Consider the following 21,915-nt stretch of genomic DNA (forward strand, 5'->3'; position numbering starts at 1 on the left):
TAAATTAAAATTTATTTTATTTTTGTTAGTTAGTTTTTTTTAATGTCATTCTAAATTCTAAGTTTATGATGCTCTTGTAACATTAAAATAAACCGTGTTTAATTTTTTTTTTTGCCTCAAAATATGTGTCATAACTGCCGACTTGCGAAATCCGACACACAGAAGCAGAAGCGTTTTTGGTTTGACGCAGGTGACAAGTTAAAAATTTGATGTCATGCAGGGCTGTCAAGTGTCACGCATTGAGAGTGAGTCATGCAATTGGGTATTTTGTCACGCTCTCCTGCATCTCCTGTATTTCTCACGCAGAAAAACTTTTTGACTATTTATCATATATTTAATATGCCGCAGCACCCAAAATGTATCAGTCCGCACCGCTGTCTCTATTAGACCGGGCAGGAATCAAGGGCGTCACATGGAGTTCTTAGTTGAGCCTGACACTTATCAGCCAATCAAAATTAAAGAGACTACAAAATAGCCAATCAGAAAATAGCACTATCTGGGAAAGATTTAACGCGTCTTTTTTTGTTAAGGTTAGTTCAATCTGTTAAAAATATTTTTGTTTGCCTGCAGAAATAAAATTTCGTTTACTCTGTAGCAGTTCGTTGATTTCATTTATGCAACACACTACAGTTTTTTCTACACTTTCCATAAAGTTAAAAAACGATATACTGTATGCAGTGTTATCTTCATTTTAGATGTCAAATGGGTTTTCTGGCTCCCTGTGTTTTGTTTTTTTTTTTCTGTGGGAAACGGGTCCAAATGGCTCTTTGAGTGTTTAAGGTTGCTGACCCCTGCTCTAGAGAATAAAACACGTTATATCATAAATTAAGATGGTAATGGTTAAAATGTGCTGTTGCATATGTTGTAAGATAATACTAAAATAATTGTAGTATCTAAAATATTTATTTATTTATTTATCAAGTCTGACTAAAGACTTGATCTGCAAAAAAATCTGCAAAAGTATAAATGACTCTGTCTGGCATTGTGCCTTAGCCATTGTGATGTCATTACACACACACACACACACACACACACACACACACACACACACACACACACACACACACACACACACACACACACACTACAAGTATCCAATCCAATATCATTATAAATTAACTCCCTGCTCTTGATTTAGACTCCTGGGCATGGACTCTGATCATGGCAAAAGATTTTTCTCTTTAGTGCTCAGGTGGTTACATGCTTCTAATTCTTAAAATGAAGCGTCTTACTTAGACATAAACCAGTTTATTTCCCTCACCGATGGATCTAGACAATAAAGCAGAATCTCCAATACTATTATCAACGGAAGTGGATTCTTTTTTCTCTCTCTGCTCCATTGCCATGCTCCATCCACAACTGGTCAGTATATAGGATTTTGTAAAATTTGTTTAACTATAATATCACTTCCAACCAATTTATCTCACAAAAATATGTTCACCTTCTTTCTCACAGCTAAGCAAGAAAATGTGAGGAAGATGGTGAACATATTTTTGTGAGATATCAGGAGGGACAGGAGCATTGTGTGCCAACACCAATCATTTTATTAGCCAAAAGACCTCACACTAACGCCCAGGTCACTTTGGAGCCCATGCTTCTAGTGCTGTTCAAAATCAAGGACTCCATCAATAGGCCAGACAACCTTGCATCCACCTTCTTAGTCACTCTAGTTCCTGCCTCAGCTCTCCTCGGACCACTCTGGAGTTATGTCAAATTGTCAACTGCATGGATATTTCTGTCGACCCAAGACTCTTTAAGACCCTGTCCCCTGCAAAATTCAAGGTAACCTTTGGCATATAGAGAGACGCCATCTGTGAGGTCTCCATGTTAAGCCATTATCTCAGAGTATCTACAGTTAATCACTTTTTCATGAATACCGCAAGTCAACATTTGTATCCTTACCTGATATGTATACTCCATTGTTGTGCTATTTGTGGTGACAGTCATCCCAAAGCTGCCTGAAAGATCATAGCACCTCTTTCCAACTAATATTAATAAACTTTATACATTCCCACAACACCAAGGAAATTTATTATAATTTACTTTTCCAACCTAACCGATGCTTTGTACTTTCTTATAACCACTCTCTCAGCTTTTTTAGCCAGGCTCTCATCCATTTATATGTGCAAAAATTAATAAGCCAACAGGTATTTAATTTCCCCACTCACAATTTCATATTTTCAACATCAACCACTTAGGCATTACCACATGAAAATACACCGGAAAAAATCAACTCAGCAAACTAGGCTAGGCAAAAAAGCATTTCACCATGCGCCTAACATGCGGCGATTGGGTTGCAACAGTTTTCCATGGGTCTCTTTGCCGAATCAGCGCACACAAAGCCGCTGGACCAGACAACATCTCTGGACGTGTACTCAGGACATGTGCTGAGCAGCTCGCTGGGGTCTTTACTGACTTCTTCAACCTGTCTCTTGCCCAAGCAGCTGTTCCTACTTGCTTTAAATGCACCTCCATTGTGCCAGTGCCAAAACACTCCAGCCCAACGTGCCTATTGCCCTGTATCACTGACGCCCATTGTCATGAAGTGCTTTAAGCGGCTGGTCCTGGCACACCTGAAGGACTCTCTGCCATCCACATTGGACTGCACATCCCTGCACATCAGCTCAGCAAACTAGGCTTGGCAAAAATGCATTTAACCATGTGCCTAACATGCAGCGATTGTGTTGCAACAGTTTTCCATGGGTCTCTTTGCTGTTCTGTGCTGAATCATGTCAAACAAGTCAAAACATAAAAATTTCAAGGCTGCCTGTGAGACTAAAGTTTTTGAATTTGTTTTCATCAGCAAGTGGAATAGATTTTAGATTTTCTATTTTAGATCCAGCAGGTTCAGAAGGATCATAATAAATGTAATAAATGTAAAAAATCATGTAATAAATGTTTCACAGAAAACACTGCACAAGATCAGTCTACTTCAGTCTATCTCAGTCTACTCTCCCAGATTGAATATTCCGCCTTACAAAATATGTGTCCAATTGTAAGTATCTCAGGTCTGTTTGTGCAGAACAGCTGTGCCTATACAGTACATCGTACACCCGACATGAGCTTTTGGATATAGGTTTGCGACTTCCCGACAGTTTTTTTGACAACCTTCAACTCCTTCCTGAAAACACCCGAGGCCGCTCACTCAACCCGGCCGTATTGCTCGCAGGTGGCGTCGAGATCGTAAACAAAGGCGGGGAAAGCATGGTGGAGTGAAAGCTAAGCCAAAGCTAACACCACACTGGCTCTCTTTACCCAGCATCTTCCTCGCCAATGTTCGGTCACTAGTGAACAAAATGGAGGAGATTCAACTCAGCATCACTCACAGCATGAAACTTTTGAACTGTAATGTGATGATCTTCACAGAAACATGGCTGCACAGCGACATTCCGGACAACGCTATTGAGCTAATGGGATGACACACACTCCAGGGCGGATAGGACATTAGATGGCTCCGGTAAGACCAGAGGCGGTGGATTGTGCATTTACATTAACAAAGCTTGGTGCACGAACTCTGTTATTGTTGGGAGACATTGTTCAGATAACCTGGAGTTTCTCATGGTTAAATGTAGACCGTTGTATCTACTGCGGGAGTTCACTTCCACCATTATAACAGCAACTTACATTCCCCCAATGCTGATGCCAAGCTTGCTATGAAAGAACTTTATGCGGCAATTGGTAAACAACAGACTGTACATCCGGAAGCTGCATTTATTGTTGCGGGAGATTTTAATCACTCAAACTTAAAGGCAGTGCTCCCCAAATTTCACCAGCTTGTTTCCTGTCACACCAGAGGGAACAAAACCTTAGACCATGTATACACAAACATGGCTGGAGCTTATGTTGCGACCCCCCTCCCCCAACTTGGACAGTCAGATTACCTTTCTTTGTTCCTCACCCCCCAATATGCACCCCTCATCAATCGAGTGAAGCCGTCAGTGAGAACCATCAAGGTGTGGCCCACAGAAGCAGATTTCACACTCAAGGAAAGGTCACATGGACATCGATTGCTACACCTCCTCTGTACTGGATTACATCAGTACCACTGTAGACAGTATTACTACTCAGAAACAGATCATCACATACCCAAATCAGAAGCCATGGATGAACAAGGTGGTGCGCCTCGTGTTGAAGGCCTTCAGATCAGATATTGCTTTCAGATCAGCACAAATGGACTGTTACACAAAAACTATGCTCATTTGCACACTTGCGCTTTTTTTGCATTGCTATTCACCATTGCCTAACTTACCATTGTATATATCCACCTGATTTCTGTTTATAGTAACAGCAACATATTATGTTCATAGCACATATCCTTCTGTATATTTTTGTTTATTGTAATAGCCATCTGTATATTATGTTCATAGTACATATATACATCTGTATATTATTTTTATAGTACAGTACATACACATCTGTAAATTACTGTTTATAGTAATAGCTATATATTTTGTTACAGCACATATCCCTCTGTAAATTTCAGTTTATAGTAATAGCCATCTGTATATTATGTTCATAGTACATACACATACATATATTACCATTTTATTTAATTTGTTTAACTTATGTAAACACTGTATATCCTGCACTTACTGTTATTGCACTCTGGTTAGACCTAAACTGCATTTCATTGCCTTATATTTGTATACGTGTAATGACAATAAAGAATCTAACCTAATCTAATCTAAGTGCGTATTTGCTTTGTGATGAAGAATTATGCCGCAAAAGGTTTAGTGTGCTAATAAACCTGCAGTCGATATCATCAAAAAAGTCACTCCATCATCCTGTTCATTACTGTTTTATGAGACACCTCAGTTGGGCGTGCATCATCAAAAAGTTCATTCTTAAAACAACTTAATGGAATCTTCAATGAATTCCATTATTCCATTAATCTTAATGGTCATACTTTTCCTTCCTGTGTGCCCCTCTTGCTTTCCTTTCCCCAATGAATTGTGGTTCTATGCACCTACTGTTCTGATTTCTGTAAATTTCTCTTCAAACATCCCTCCATCCACCTGCTGGAATGGCACCTCTTATCATACCCTATCAGAGATTTGACAGACACAGTAAACTCTTAGAAACAGTTTGTCTCTCAGCCATTTACAGATTTTAACTTGCAAAATCATTTCTCTGAATAAGGAGATTTTGACAGTGGTCTGACCTGGTCTGTTTAACCATCTGACTGGTTAAGATGACATTATTATAAACATTTTTTTTTTATTTCTTCTTGGGTCCTGGATCTACAAAAAGGTTTTATCCATAGACTGTCAGTCTCTTGGATTAACAATATCCCATGTTTTCACAGCTGCAGACCAGGTTCGAGTTACAGGCAGGAAACCTATCCAGCCACTAGGGGGCTGCGCAACTGAATGCTGGACCAAAGCCCTGATAAAATGTGAGGGCTGAATTTGGAAGGGTATCCAGTGTAAAACCTGTGCCAAATCAAATATTTGGCCACTGAGTCACTGTGGTGACCTCTGAGAGGAGAAACCAAAAGAAGAAGAAGAACCACACAGAAGAAGTGTACCACATCTCGCAAAGTTAGAACATATTGTATATCAGGAACCCCTCCTTGAACCGCCACCTTATTGTGGTGGAGGGGTTTGCGTGCCTGAATGATCCTAGGAGCTATGTTGTCTGGGGCTTTCTGCCCCTGGTAGGGTCTCCCAAGGCAAACAGGTCCTAGGTGACAGGCCAGACAAAGAGCGGTTCGAAAACCCTTTATGAAGAAAATAATAACAAGGTCCGTGACGTCGCCCGGAATGGCGCAACCGGGGCCCCACCCTGGAGCCAGGCCCGGGGTTGGGGCTCGCATGCGAGCGCCTCGTGGCCGGGTCTTACCCCACGGGGCCCGGCCGGGCTCAGCCCGAAGGAGCGACGTGGGGCCGATCTCCTGTGGGCCCACCACCTGCAGGAGAAACCGTAAGGGGCTGGTGCAATGTGGATTGGGTGGCAGTCGAAGGCGGGAGCCTCGGCGACCCAATCTCCGGACATGGAATCTGACTCTAGGGACATGGAATGTCACCTCGCTGGGGGGGAAGGAGCCTGAGCTGGTGCGGGAGGTTGAGAGATACCGACTAGAGATAGTTGGGCTCGCCTTCCACGCACAGCTTGGGCTCTGGAACCCAACTCCTCGAGAGAGGCTGGACTCTCTACTACTCTGGAGTTGCCCGCGGTGAGAGGCGGCGGGCTGGTGTGGGCTTGCTCATAGCCCCCCAGCTCAGCAGCCATGTGTTGGAGTTCACCCCGGTGAACGAGAGGGTCGTTTCCCTGCGCCTTCGGGTCGGGGAGAGGTCTCTCACTGTTATTTGTGCTTATGGGCCAAATGGCAGTGTAGAGTACCCGACCTTCTTGGCGTCTCTGGAAGGGGTGCTAGAAAGTGCCCCGACTGAGGACTCCGTCGTTCTACTGGGGGACTTCAACGCTCACGTGGGCAGCGACAGTGACACCTGGAGGGGCGTGATTGGGAGGAACGGCCCCCCCGAACTGAACCCGAGTGGTGTTCTGTTATTGGACTTCTGTGCTAGTCACAGTTTATCCATAACAAACACCATGTTCAAGCATAAGGGTGTCCATCAGTACACATGGCACCAGGACACCCTAGGTCGGAAGTCGATGATCGACTTTGTGGTTGTTTCATCTGACCTCCGGCCGTATGTCTTGGACACTCGGGTAAAGAGAGGGGCGGAGCTGTCAACTGATCACCATCTGGTGGTGAGTTGGGTCCGATGGCAGGGGAGGAAGTTGGACAGACTTGGCAGACCCAAACGTACTGTGAGGGTCCGTTGGGAACGTTTGGCAGAGTCTCCTGTCAGAGAGATCTTCAACTCTCACCTCCGGCAGAGCTTCAACCAGATCCCGAGGGAGGTTGGAGACATTGAGTCCGAGTGGACCATGTTCTCCACCTCCATTGTTGATGCAGCCGCACGGAGCTGTGGCCGTAAGGCCTCCGGTGCCTGTCGTGGTGGCAATCCCCGAACCCGGTGGTGGACCCCGGAAGTAAGGGATGCCGTCAAGCTGAAGAAGGAGTCCTATCGAGCCTGGTTGGCTCGGGGGACTCCGGAGGCAGCTGATAGTTACCGGAGGGCCAAGCGAGCTTCAGCCCGGGTGGTTGCAGAGGCAAAAACTCGGGTCTGGGAGGAGTTCGGTGAGGCCATGGAGAAGGACTATCGGTTGGCCTCGAAGAAATTCTGGCAAACCGTCCGGCGTCTCAGGAGGGGGAAGCAGTGCCCTGCTCACACTGTTTACAGTGGGAGTGGGAATCTGCTGACTTCGACTGGTGACATCCTCGGACGGTGGAAGGAGTACTTCGAGGATCTCCTCAACCCCACCAACATGTCTTCCATTGAGGAAGCAGAGGTGGAGGGCTCGGTTGTGGACTCGTCGATCCCCCAAGCTGAGGTCACTGAGGTAGTTGAGAAGCTCCTCAGTGGCAAGGCACCGGGGGTGGATGAGATCCGCCCTGAGTACCTTAAGTCTCTGGATGTTGTGGGGCTGTCTTGGCTGACACGCCTCTGCAACATCGCGTGGCGGTTGGGGACAGTGCCTCTGGACTGGCAGACTGGGGTGGTGGTCCCTCTGTTTAAGAAGGGGGACCGGAGGGTGTGTTCCAACTATAGGGGGATCACACTCCTCAGCCTCCCCGGAAAAGTCTATGCCAGGGTACTGGAGAGGAGAATTCGACCGATAGTCGAACCTTGGATTCAGGAGGAACAATGCGGGTTTCGTCCTGGTCGTGGAACACTGGACCATCTCTATACCCTCACCAGGTTGCTGGAGGGTTCATGGGAGTTTGCCCAACCAGTCCACATGTGTTTTGTGGATCTGGAGAAGGCATTTGACTGTGTCCCTCGTGATGGCCTGTGGGGGGTGCTCTGGGAGTATGGGGTCCGGGGCCCTCTGTTAAGGGCTGTCCGGTCCCTATATGACCGGAGCAGGAGTTTGGTTCGCATTGCCGGGTGTAAGTCAGACTTGTTCCCGGTGCATGTTGGACGCCGGCAGGGCTGCCCTTTGTCACCGGTCCTGTTCATTATTTATATGGACAGGATTTCTAGGCGCAGTCGGGGGCCGGAGGGAGTCAGGTTTGGGGACCACAGGATTTCGTCTCTGCTTTTTGCAGATGATGTTGTCCTGTTGGCTTCTTCAAATCAGGACCTTCAGCATGCACTGGGACGGTTTGCAGCCGAGTGTGAAGCGGCGGGGATGAGAAGGAGACTTCCTGGAAGAAATGGACACACTACTTAGTGCTTTCCCTTCCGATTGCTCCCCTCTGACAGTGCTTGGTAGTTTCAACCTCCCTTCTGACAAGCTTCAATCTTCTTCCCTCCTGACTCTTCTTGACTCATTCACCCTGACACTCAACAGCTACATCGCCACACTCAAAGGAGGCAATGTCCTGGACCTGGTTTTCACCTGTCCTTCTCAAGCTACAGATGTGACTGATACCACACTACAGGTCTCTGATCATCACCTGGTATCCTTCACCATCACTCTACCTATCCTACCTAAAACTACCTCTCACTGATTCTGATCCTGAGTCTTTTTTCTCACTACCCTTGGACTCAGATACTTTCCTCTCATCTCTTTCCTCAACTATGGACTTTCTCTGCCCTATGTTCACTAAACCCAAGAAAACTTCTTGTTCTGCTCCTTGGCTTTCGGATGTGCTGCGCAACAATTGAAGAGAGCTAAGATCATCAGAGAGAAAGTGGAAGAAATTACAACTTGATGCAGATCTTGATTCTTACCGAACACTCCTTGCCAAGTTCTCCTCAGATGTGAGTTCTGCCAAGACTTCCTTCTACAAGGAAAAGCTTGAAGCTTCATCACATGACCCTCAGAAATTCCACAACATCATCTCTTCTCTGCTCAACCCCCTGTCTCCACCTTCTTCATCCTCCCTGACTACAGAAGACTTTGCTTCTTTCTACCAATAGAAGATTGAGGAAATCTGCCGGACCTTCACTTCAGCCCCGACTGCACTTCTCACAGTATGGACTCCCCCACTACTTTGTTGTCACATTTCGCAACTGTAGCAGCAGAAGAGATTTTACAACTCATCCAGTCTTGCAATCCTACCACCTGTCCATTGGATCCAATCCCTTCCACTATGCTCCAGACCATCTCACAAGACCTCCTGCCCTTCATTACCACTATCATCAATAGATCCATAGCATCTGGACAGGTACCAACTACTTTCAAGAGAGCAAGGGTTATTCCCATCCTAAAGAAACCTACTCTGGAACCATCAGACATCAGTAACTACAGACCGGTATCATGTCTCTCGTTTCTTGAACGCATTGTCTTCGCATTGAATTGAAGAATTCTTGAACACATTGTCTATAATCAACTGTCTGTCTATCTCTCACAGAACAACCTCCAAGATTCCAACCAGTCTGGTTTTAAAGCAGCTCATTCCACAGAGACAGCCCTTTTGGATGTCTCTGAGAATCTACATGCTGCTAGATCAGCCAAGCTTTCATCCGTCCTTATCCTCCTTGACCTTTCAGCAGCATTTGATACGGTCAATCACAAGACTCTCTTGTCCACTCTCAGGAGTCTTGGGATTTGTGGATCAGCTTGGGAATGGTTTGCTTCCTACCTGGAAGGACGCTCATATCAGGTAACATGGAGGGGAGTGACATCTGCTCCACGCAGACTCTCCACTGGTGTCCAACAGGGCTCAGTACTTGGCCCTCTTCTTTTCTCCCTGTATACCCACTCTCTTCCTCAAATGGGTTCTCTTACCACTGCTATGCTGATGATGACAACTTATCTTCTCTTTCCCACCCTCAGATACCACAGCTTCTTATCGGATCACAGCATGTCTGGCAGAAATTTCATCATGGATGACTGCTCATCAGTTAAAGCTCAATCCTAGCAAAACTTAACTGCTGTTCATCCCAAGTGATTCATCCCCAGGTCATGATCTTGCTAAATCCTTGCACAACGATCTGATCTCCCCTTCAGCCACAGCTCGTAACCTTGGGGTAACCATGGACAATCAACTGTCCTTTTCCTCTCATGTTGCTAATGCGACTCTCTCATGTTGGTTTCTTCTCTACAACATTAGAAGGATTCTGCCATTTTTGTCCACACAGGCTGCTTCTGGTAGCTGCTTCTGGCAGCTGCACGCATCAGATTCAAAACACTGATGCTGGCCTACAAAGCCAAAAATGGACCAGCTCCCTCTTACCTCAAAGCCCTCATCACTCCTCGCACTGCACCCCGCACCATCCGATCTACCGGTACTGCTCGACTGGTTCCACCATTTCTCAGGGTAAGAGGCAAGTATACTACAAGTATACAACACTCTGTTCTGGCACCAAGGTGGTGGAATGAACTTCCCCTAGAGGTCCAGACAGCTGAGTCACTGGCTATTTTCAAGCGGTGGTTGAAGACCTACTTATTCAGGAAACACTTCATCTAGCACTTCTTTCCTTATCTTTTGCATTTAAAAAAAACACAACCTTTGACACTTTTTCATTGTAACTTTGAACAAATGTTTTTGACTTGATTTTAAACTCATGAGTCATAAGTATGTAACCTAGTGAGCCAGCATTAATGTATTCAATGTTAAAGATTTAAGCACTTATGTACGTCACTCTGGATAAGGACATCTGCCAAATGCTGTAAATGTAAATGCAATGCATCTACATGTGGTTTAGGAAGTGCATCCTTTATCTGTCTGTGAATATCAGATAATACAGAGGACATGTTTGTGTAATAATTCAACATTACTTCTTCACATTCACATGTTTGATCTCTGGCTTCCTGGAGGACCCACTCCTGTGGTTAATGGCCTTCCAAAAAGAATTTCAAATGGGCTCAGGTTTGCTCTACCTCTTGCTTGTGCTCACATGTGCATCAACACTATTGGGAGGGCTTTGACCCATGACACGCCTATTTCAGAGCAGCATTTTACCAATTTGTATTTTATTGTGCCTTTTTCCCTTTCTACTGCTTTACCACTAGCTGAATGATAGGCACAGTGTGGTTTTAGGTTGAACCCTAAGTATTTACTGACTTTTGCGATAGAATGATTTACGAATGGGGTGCCATTATCACTGCCAATTTTCTCAGGAATTCCCTATAGTGGAAATATTTCAATAAGATGTAGATGTAGGTAAAGCTTCTACCAATTTAGAGAACATATATACAATGACCAGACAGTACTTACGTTCACTAGGTGTTATCTCAATAAAATTCAATTCAAGTTTATTTCTATAGCGATTTTTACAATTGATATTATCTCAAAGCAGCTTTACAGATCATAAACATAGAACAAAAGGTTAATATAAAGAATAATGTAAATATTAATAGAACACAAAATTCAGGATTAATATTAGATATATTTAGTTCACGATGTGTATGTACCTATCCCCTATAAGCAAGTCTAAGGTGACTCAGGCAGCAATGGCAATACAAATGTTGTATTGTTGCAAAATATCACATGGAGTTCACATCTCCTTTTTAGTATCGCAGAGTTTAACTGGAGCTGGTAGATCTCTAGATGCCTCAGGATTCTCAGAGTCGGCCTCATCTCAGTGGTGGTCCAAAATCGTCATTGCACAGAAGACGATCTGAGCTGGTACAATTTCAGGATGCATCGGGATGGGTAGAAAGAGAGAAGCAGTGGAGAGGGATTAACATATCTGCTGTTCATAATATTTACAAGTCTGATGTAATAGTGCACAATACTATGGGATGTATTATGTGTACGCCTTCCTTACTCAGTCTTTTTACTATAGCCTGTAACTGGTTGAAATCAATTTGGGCACCTGTGAAAATTTGCATTCCCTGGAAATTTGTCCCTTATTGCCATATGAATAACACACCAGGAGGTTGTAAGGGGGTAGTCTTTCCTTTCTCTTTTCAGTAGCATAGTCCTATTTTTCCAGGTCAACCTTGCAGCCTCTACTGTTATTGAGCTTTTTACTGCTGACACTGGATGAGATCTCTTTGCCTTGCTCTTGTAAAACTGTGTCATTTTAGAAATTATGTCATAATCTTCAGATAGTTGGGTCACAAACATTGTCACAGCGGAACGGGCGAGTGGATTTGATAATCAAAGCATATTTAAAACTAACATCTTACTGAATGATGTCAGGATTGCCACTGAAAGTTTTAAATGTCTCCAGTAATTGCTCTGAAAATTCCATAGGGTGCTTCTCTTTCCTCATATGCAAATCATAATATTTTATCCCAGTCAACTGACATCAAGTGAGATAGCTTCTAAAGCAAGTGAAATTAGGTAGGCCTTTTTGGGCTCCAGCAGCACTGATTACGTGTATTCCATGAGCCATGGCATGTAATCATATGGTTTTAGGCAAGCATAGGTACGTGAAGGTAGTTTTCCACATAGGAGCTAACGATATATGTCTTCGTCAATCAGAGATTACTAAGAGTAATATTGTAGTGGTGTGTAAATTAGCGAAGGCGATGTCCGATGTTGTAGTATGCTCTAACCCCATCCCGATGCGCCATGGCGATGTAGCTTACAGCGGGTATTGGTTGCTGAACTGGTGGATGTCCAGGTGGTGCTCCGAAAACAATGTGGCTTCATAGATAATTGGAGCACTTTTGAGGGCAAGGCTTGGCTGTTAGGACGGGACGGTGGCCATTCCACTTGGGAAGGTGCTGCTCTCATTTCTTGCAGCATACTGTAGCACATAGTTCAAGAACAGGCCTAGTTAATCAATGAAAATCCAGAGCTGGGTCCAGGGAGCAGACAAGCAGGCTAATCTGACTGTCTGCTAGTTGCATTGAGTCATCACACAGGGTTCACAATAAAGAATCTGTGTCTGTTTTCCAAGCTAAAAAAAAACAATAAACACTCAGAAAATTTGTTTTAGTAACCTTATTAACATAAAATTAGATCATATTAAATGCACAGCCAGCACCTTTGATCTGAAGCTAGGACAGTTAAATATAAGATCTTTTGCATCTTATGGCTAATGAAATGGTTACTGATCAGAAGTTTAATGTTCTGTGTTTAACAGAAACATGGGTCACATCAAACGAGTTTGCCGCATTAAACGAAGCTTGTCCACCCATTTATAGTTACAGTATATACATCACCCACACCTAACAGGCAGGAGAGGAGGTGTCGCAGTTATTCATGATGATAAGCTAGACATCAATCACGATTCTAGACACATGTTTAACTTATTCAAAGTTATTCAAAGTAACATAACATATGTAGCCAAAAAGATAAGTCTACTGAGTCAGTTCCTTTAATTGTTATTTACAGACCTCCTGGACCATATTCTGAATTCCTCTGTGAATATGCAAATTTCATTTCAAACCTAGATGTTTCTTTAGACAAAGCAGTAATTGTTAATATTCATTTTGATAAGTTAGATAATCCTCTGAGAACAGCAGTTGTTTCCATCTTAGATTCAGTAGGGGTTAAGCAGAATGTAATAGGACCCGCTCATAATGGAGGTCACACCGTTGATCTTGTTCTAACCCTCAGATTAAATAATCAGAAGCTATCTCTTACCATTATTTCATTTAATTTAAATTGCACTTTGGAAGATATTTACAATTTGCCACGTCACCGTGTTAAACGTACATTTACATCCACTACTTCAGAGACATTTAGCAACAGTCTCCCAGACTTATCATCCATGATTGGATCGCCATCTGACCCACAGAAAGATCACTTGATCAGGTGACTGACCAATACCCTTCAAGAGACTGTCTTATTTTCACTGATTTCTTTTTCAAAATGATCAACCTGCATACTGAATCCCCTACCCACGTGTTCCTTTAAACAGACACTACCAGTTGCTATTCATCCCATAGAGATATAAGATAATAAATTCTTCCCTTAGCACTGGCTATGTGCTGATGTGCTTTTAAGCTAGCAGTTATCAAACCCAAGCCAGCTGTCCAACTATAGGCCAATATCAAACCTCCCCTTTATCTCCAAGAAAAGCTTGTAGCTCAGCAGTTATGCTCTTACCTACATAGGAATAATATTCATGAAATGTATCAGTCAGGATTCAGGTCTCATCATAGCACAGAGACAGCACTTTTAAAGTTGTAAATGACCTGTTACTGGCCTCTGAGGGTCGTGTCTCTTTGCTGGTATTACTTGATCTAAGTGCAGCTTTTGATACCATTGACCATGCTATTCTACTTGATAGTTTAGAACATGTTGAAGATATGAACACATCAGCCCTATCTTACCTACATTCCATTGGCTCCCAGTCAAGTTTCGCATTGATTATAAAATACTATTACTAACCTATAAAGCACTTAATGGTCTCGTACCACAGTACCTGAGATATCTTTTTTTTTTTTTTTTATTATTTGTCACGCCTACTTCAATCAAAAGGTGCAGGCTATTTGCTAGTACCTCAAGTACAAAAGGCTACAGCAGGGGCAGACCTTTTTCTCACAGAGCCCCACAGTTATGGAACAGACCTCCAATTAGTGTTTAGGACTCAGACACAGTCTGAGTATTTAAGTCCAGGCTAAAAACATATTTGTTTAATCTAGCTTTTTATGAATAGGTTTTCTTAGGTAAAGGGGTAGATCTGGAGGCTTCATGGGCATAGAGTGTTTGGTGAACTGTTATGCCTGGATGCTGTTGGCTTACCTCACTTGCAAGTCAATCAGGTTTGCAGACTTGTAGTCTTGCTGGAGTCCCTGTCAAGACTTGACACATAATATCCATTACCTGATTACAGTCATACATAACAATTTTTCTCCAATGTCTGGATTCTCCAATGGTCAGTCGCGCTGGACTGACCAATCGGACTATTTAGTTATAATTCGGCTGCCACACTGCGTTGGGCTGATTCAGGTACTTTAGAATCTTAACAGAATTATACCAACCACACAAGAACTTTGTTACTTTAGAAACCTATAAACTTAAGTACTTAGCTTCAGTTAGTTTGGAAACAACAATTTTCAACTTTGTCACCACACTGCTTTGGGTTGATTCAGTTCTGTTAGAATTCTCATCAAAAATGTACAGAATTGGCTCAACAACTCCTCCTGCTTTTGCCCAATAAACTCTACTCTATGTTCTACTCTACCCTTAACATTTTCTTCTAGATTTTTTTTAAACTAGGGGTTACCTTAATCAAAAACAGCATAAAAAAGACAAATCCATTTTCTGTGTATCTTGGCGTAGAATCTGGGTGCACATAATCTGTACTTTCTTAAACAAACTTCTACCTGCACAGACATGATATTCTAAATACAATAAAAGTTGGAGATGGTGGTGTTTCAGTCAGAGTTTAATTGTTTAAATTATTTAAAAAAAAAACCTAAGCTGTAAACCCACATCAAACTAGAATATTTGATTTGATATGAATATATGAGTTAAATCTGGAGCACTGAGATTTAGGCTAAAAGCTCCAACAGGGAAAGCAGCATGCTATATTATTCATTGCTGTTTTTTCTCCCAGCCTGTAATTGAATCATTGCCATCTGTATCTCTAGAGATAAGATATTGTATTTGGGAGAATTATTTAACTTTAAGAAATGTGCTAGCAAATGTAATTAAGCTGAAATGATCACAGCTGCACTTCTTTGTTGGGAGTGTAATTAAGTAATCAAACACATTAAATGATTAAAATTGAGCATCACACTCATACTGTATCATGAAACATGATTTTTACATCTTGTATAGGCCAACTACTTTCTTCTTAGTGACTTTAATGTATTTAATTTGAATTTAGAGGTTTATGAGTCCATGTGATGTCAATACTAAATGTTTGTCTAATTGCATGTTTTATTCATGTCACTTTGATTAAGCTACTATGTATTTGGTGGAATGAACGTTATTTTCCGCACTGTCTGACAATTAAATCAGACTAAACTTTCCCTGTTTTAGGTCAGTTAGGATTACCAAAATGATTTCTATTTGCTAAATGCTGAAAGAAAATGTTATTACTTTCTTTAAAGTCAGAAGATTACATACATTTTCTAGTATTTGGTAGCATTGCCTTGTATTTGTATTTCTTAGCATTGAGTTAAGTGCTTTGTGACGGACACTTCAAAACTTTCATCCAAAAGTAATGATGGACCTTATGGCAAACAGTTAAATTTTAGTTTCATCAGACCACAGGACATGCTTCTAAAAATAAGGTATTTTTTTATGCCTTTGTCCCTGTGTGCATTTGGAAATTGTAATCTGGCTTTTATATGTTGGTTTTCGGGTAATGTCTTCTTTCACGCTTAGTGGCCTTTCAGCCTATGTCAGTAATTGTTTCACTGTGGATAATGACACTCTCTTACCAGCTTCAGCCAGCATCTTCACAAGGTGTTTTGCCTTTGTTCTGATAGAACCCCTAGAAAATAGTGAAAATAATTTGACGATAGGGACATGTTAAATTAAAGTGTGTCCTGTAATTAGCATCATGGGTGTCTTCAAACTTGTATTGAGTCAGTCTTCCTAAAGGGTGAGAAGTAGTCACTATGCAATTTGGTTCCATGGTGTGCACAACACTGAACATGGACCACAGAAATTTATGGAGAGAGTTGTCTCAGGAGATTAGAAGAACAATTATAGACAAGCATGTTAAAGGTAACTCCGTCCAGGGTGTATCCTGCCTTGATGTCCGATGACGCCTGAGATAGGCACAGGCTCCCCGTGACCCGAGAAGTTTGGATAAGCGGTAGAAAATGAATGAATGAAAGAATGTTAAAGGTAAAGGTGAAGGCTATATGACCATCTCCAAGCAGCTTGATCTTCCTGTGACTACAGTTGCACATATTATTTAAACTTTTAAGGTCCATGGGACTGTAGCTCCAAGGTCAAGGTACATCAGTGTCAGACCAGACCAACCATTGCTGTTTGAAGCAAAGTGGACTTGATGGAAGACGAACGAGGTGGACTCCACAGTTGAAAGCAAATCAACAGAAATGGGACAGATGAGGCAAAACTACACCATGTTACGTATCTAACTGGGTTCCCTGAGAAGGCAATGAGACACTGTGTCAGGGCAGATGCTATTGGAATGCTTCTGTGAGTAAGTTGTGTCTGAAGCTCTGTGTGCACACAAGCCAATTTAATGGCTCAGGATGGACATACAAGTGATTACGCACCAGCAAGTCATATAAGGGCATCTACATCATATTACTCTAGCTTCTATTTGTCTGAAGGAAGCGTGAGAAGACACCCGTGGCTTGGCCAGTGATGCAGAGTATTGTTTCCTTCTCAGGGTATAGTTTCTTTCAATGGAACTTGATGCTGTGCCACGCACGGGTTGAGCATGAGCAGACTGGGAATAGAACATCAATAGCCTTGCAGGACCTGGGACCCTAGAGTGGGGTCCAGGTCCAGGTTTTAGAACCTGATAAAGGTGTGCAGAGAAGACCATCCTACTGCAGCACAATATCTTCGAGGGGAACACTCGAAGATACCCCTACCCCACAAGCTGATACCCCTAGTGGATTGAGCACTGATGCTGAGAGGCGAGGCAAGACGGTGTGCCTCATAGGCCTGATTAATGGCCTCCACCAGTGCGCCAGGTGCTGTTTGGAAACCACATTATCTCTGTTCTGGCTCCAAAAACAGACAAAAAGGGAGTCGGAGTTACGCCACAAGCTCAAGCGTTTGACATAAGCCCTAAAGGCCCTTTCTGGGCAAAGCAAATGCACCCTCTCCTGTTCCACCGACTCATGGGGCGAGGGACAGTAGGCCTGCAGGATGACTGGACAACACTTCATGCTGGGCACCTTTGTGACATATCCAGCCCTGGGGTGCAAATCTAGGACTAGGAGCAGAGCTATTTTGAGGGTCAGAAACTTTTCAGAAGTTTTACTCTATGAGCTCAAAACAGGCTTCCAGCAGCCCCTTCAGGGCCATAGAGAGGTCCCATGAAGGAAGTCACAGTATGTAGGAAGGCCTCAGCCGCCTGACACCATGCATAATGTGAGAGAACAGAGGGTGGCCCCCGAGGACAGGTTCGTGGTTCACAGTGATGGCGGCCACATACACCTTTAAAGAAGATGGGACAGGAACAGGGAAAAGCAAGAATGCAGGAACTTCAGCACTGTAACAACAGGGCAGTGAACTGGATCCTGACAGCATTCATCACAAATGCACCCTCTCCTGTTCCACCAACTCATGGGGCGAGGGACAGTAGGCCTGCAGGATGAATGGACAACACTCCATGCTGGACACCTTTGTGACATATCCAGCCCTGGGGTGCAAATCTAGGACTAGGAGCAGAGCTATCTTGAGGGTCAGAAACTTCTCAGAAGTTTTACTCTATGAGCTCAAACAGGCTTCCAGCAGCCCCTTCAGGGCCATAGAGAGGTCCCAGGAAGAAAGGTGTTGCTGAACAAGCCCTGAGGTGAAATCGAAGCATTCAGGAAGTCATTGTCTTTAATTCCCGTTAAGTTGAGCCACAGGTGCCTCTCCGTGGCAACCAGCTCAGCCATTGAACGGCCTATGAAGTGGGCCGTCTATTTTGTGGCACGGAGTGCAAGATGTGTGGCTTGGTGGAGCTCAGCTATTACCTGAGGGGCCAACCCCTTGCCACCGTCGAGCTCTTTCAACAGGTCAGACTGGTAGACCTGCAAAACTGCCATGGTGTTCAGGGCCACACCTGCTTGGCCTTCTGCAATATAAGCCTTACCCACAAGGGCTGAATTAGCTCTAAAAGACTTGGATGGAAGTCTTGGCTTCCTCGTTGTGGGTGATGCAGGAGAGAGATAGCTCACAAGCGTCTCTTCAATCCCAAGCATCGCCCAGTACCGTAACTTTCAAGCCCTTTAATGTCTGAAAAGTCAGACATGTCAGGGGAAAACAGACTTGATGAAAATGGATTTCCCCAAGACCTCAACACCTCATCATGGAGGTCTGGGAACAGCGGTCATCTTCCTCTTCAGGCCAATCTAAATTCAGAGAAAGTGAAAAACCCATCTCTTTCTCCGCTTCGGTTAACTCAACCTGCGAACCCCATGATCAAGACCACCGTGCTGTGTTGACCCGAACCACAAGGTACAGGCGCTTGGCTGGAAATATTTCATTTTTATTTCCTTGCAGTAAACAGACAAGACAGACAATCGACACAAACATACACAAAGTACTTCCTGAAGACAAAGAAGCTGGAGTAATGTGACGTAGATGCCCTCATATGGACTTGCTGGCACATAATCACTTCATCATGTGTCCTTTCTGAGCCATTAAATTTGCATGTGCACACAGAGCTTCAGACACAACTTCCTCACAGCATTCCTCTGACTCAGCGTTGAGTTACCTTGAAAGGGAACTAGAGCTTTTTGGCAAGTCAGATGTTTACACATAAGATTTAAGCATACAAAGAAAAGAAAATTATGTGCTGTTAAACATGGATTAGGCTTGGTTATATTCTGGGCCTATTTGCACAATCTGGCACAGAGTGTCTTGAATTTGTGCTGGATACAGTGAAATCTCATGACCACCATGGTATTCTAGAACAAAACTGAGGAAGTTCAACCTGCCACAGGATCTGCTGAAACAGTTCTACACTGCCATCATCAATCCATCCTCTGCACTTCCAGTGACTGTTTGGTTCAGCTCAGCTACCAAATCTGACCTCAGAAGACTACAAAGGGTAGTCCGGACTGCTGAGCGAATCATTGGCACAACACTCCTCACTCTCCAAGACCTGTACTTCTGCAGAGTGAGCAAAAAGGCAAAGACAATCACTCTGGACGCCTCACATCCAGCACACTCACTCTTTGAACTGTTGCCATCTGGTCAACGCTACAGAGCCCTGAGCACCAGAACGACCAGACACAGGAACAGTTTCTTCCCTAAGGCAATCCATGTGATGAACACTTGACATACACAAAACACAGAACACTACTCTTACATTATTTACTTAAAACACATACTTACTTAAATTTCAATTTGCACATTTATATTTCAATTTGCACATTTTTTCCACTGTACATACAACTGTCTATATTATATATGTGTTCTTGTCTCGCCAATGCCATTCTGTTTACACTGTGGAGCTCCTGTACTATAACAAATTCCTCCTATGTGAAAACATACATGGGAATAAATATCTTTCTGATTCTGATTCTGATTCTGAAATGTGATGTTCCGTGTCATAAAACTCAGTCAGAGCTCAGGTCCAACAGGATAAGCACCCAAAACGCAGTTAAAAACACCCAAGAATGGAAATATATATGCCTCTGATTTATATATGACTTCTTTTGTTCAGAATTTTATGTTCAGAAGGTGCGCTGCCCCAATCCCCCTTCCCCGCCAGTTTAGGAATAGTTTTTTTTTTTCTGTGATGTGGTAAATACAGTAAAATGCTTTAGTATCCAATACCTGTAAACTACCCAATTCTCATGTTAATTGTGGCCCAATCTAATATTCCTGGCTGCATGAGCTCAGAAGTGTGTGTGTGTGTGAGAGTGTGTGTGTATACAATCAAGGCAGGCTCTGTGTCAGTCCCCCAGAAGAACTCCATCACAACTGGCACGTCATGGATGACAGCCAAGACAGTGTCTTAAATCTTCATGTCAAATTATACAGACATTTGATGCCAGCAACAATAATAACAAAAGCTACAACAATAACAACATATGGCCCATATAACAGCTCAGAGAGGGAGTGGAGCACCCCAGAGAGGAAGGAGATAACAGGAGACAAGTGCCTTGTGCCTTGGCAACTTGGGCTATAGAAAACAGTGGGAATATAACAGAGGATTAAACATCGAGTGAACATGGATTAGCCACCATGAACTAAACAGTGTCCAGTGCACTAATGTTACACACACAAAGGTGAAATACAGTGGTACCTCGAGATGCGAGTTTAATTCGTTCCAGAACCGAGCTCGTAAGTCAATCGGCTCGTATCTCAAACAAATTTCTCCCATTTAAAATAACTGAATTCGATTTAATCTGTTCCGGACCTATGAAAAATCCCCAAACCATTGTAAATTATGAATAAAGATATGTTTTTAAATAACAAATGAACATGTATAATTAACAAATACATAACAAAATATGAAATAAAGAAATAAAAGAGTTATTTAGCATAATAGTCTTACCTTGGAGACAGACGAGTGCGGCTAACGAAGGTGAACGGCGAGGAGGAGGGAGGGAGGAAGGGATGCAGGCACTCTAGACGGCGCTTGTTTAGAACTTAAAACTATTTTCGTAACTTTAAAACTAAAACTACACTTTCCTTATTTCAAATGAAAGAAAAAACTTAAAACAATGCACTTAACTTTAAACTTAAACTAAGCTTAACATTTATGTAAATTTAATCATCACTTGTTTTTGCCTTCTTGGCTGCACTTTTCTTTCTTTTGCGAGTGAGCGAGAGATGCTCTCGGATGATGCTCGACCCTGCGCGCCAACTAGCGGGACGCTCCGGAAACACGGCTCGTATCTCGGATTTGGGCTCGTATCTTGAACGAATATATGGCCCGAGCTCCGGCTCGTATCTCGAAAAATTCGTATGTTAGGCTGCTCGTATCTCGAGGTACCAATGTATAGCCATAAGCAGCAATATGTGTAGGCTAAGCACTGTGTGCAGACCACACCACAGGTGGAAAGTTCTCATTAATTTGTGTAAAATAATAAAGCATAGATGAACATACTATTAAAATTTAGCTTAATGATAAAACTGTGAAATGTGAGTGGTCAGTCATGTCTATGAATAGTAATGTAGTCAACAGTAAAAATCCTTTTACAGAAAATTTTACAAATCTTCACATACAAAAAACTTATGGCATGTGTTGTATACAGTATCTACGTTACTAGTGGGATGGCTTTTGTGTCTGCTTCTCTTTTTTCCACAGGCCCATCCACAACTACTTCTCATTCATGTTCACAGCTATTAATGAAGAATCACCCCATTATACATGATGCTCCGCCTCACTATTTACTATCAGCCACTTTTGTAAATAGCACTCGGTTCCAAGGAAGTCTGTGTCATTT

At 43.0% G+C, this 21,915-nt stretch overlaps 1 long non-coding RNA gene across 2 annotated transcripts; it reads right to left on the reverse strand.

Annotated features, from left to right (window-relative positions):
• Positions 1-11,296: 11,296 nt before the first annotated feature.
• Positions 11,297-21,185, reverse strand: LOC113644922. Of its 2 annotated transcripts, none has more exons than XR_007140325.1 (3): positions 21,021-21,185; positions 12,502-12,815; positions 11,297-11,587 (listed from the first exon to the last, which is right to left on the reverse strand). It is a non-coding gene; the product is annotated as an uncharacterized LOC113644922 (long non-coding RNA). The 2 variants fall into 2 exon arrangements; XR_003441085.2 differs by lacking the exon at positions 21,021-21,185 and adding an exon at positions 14,609-19,524.
• Between the last annotated feature and the right edge of the window lie 730 nt (positions 21,186-21,915).

Source organism: Tachysurus fulvidraco, chromosome 4, assembly GCF_022655615.1.
Source record: "Tachysurus fulvidraco isolate hzauxx_2018 chromosome 4, HZAU_PFXX_2.0, whole genome shotgun sequence".
Classification (NCBI taxonomy): domain Eukaryota; kingdom Metazoa; phylum Chordata; class Actinopteri; order Siluriformes; family Bagridae; genus Tachysurus; species Tachysurus fulvidraco.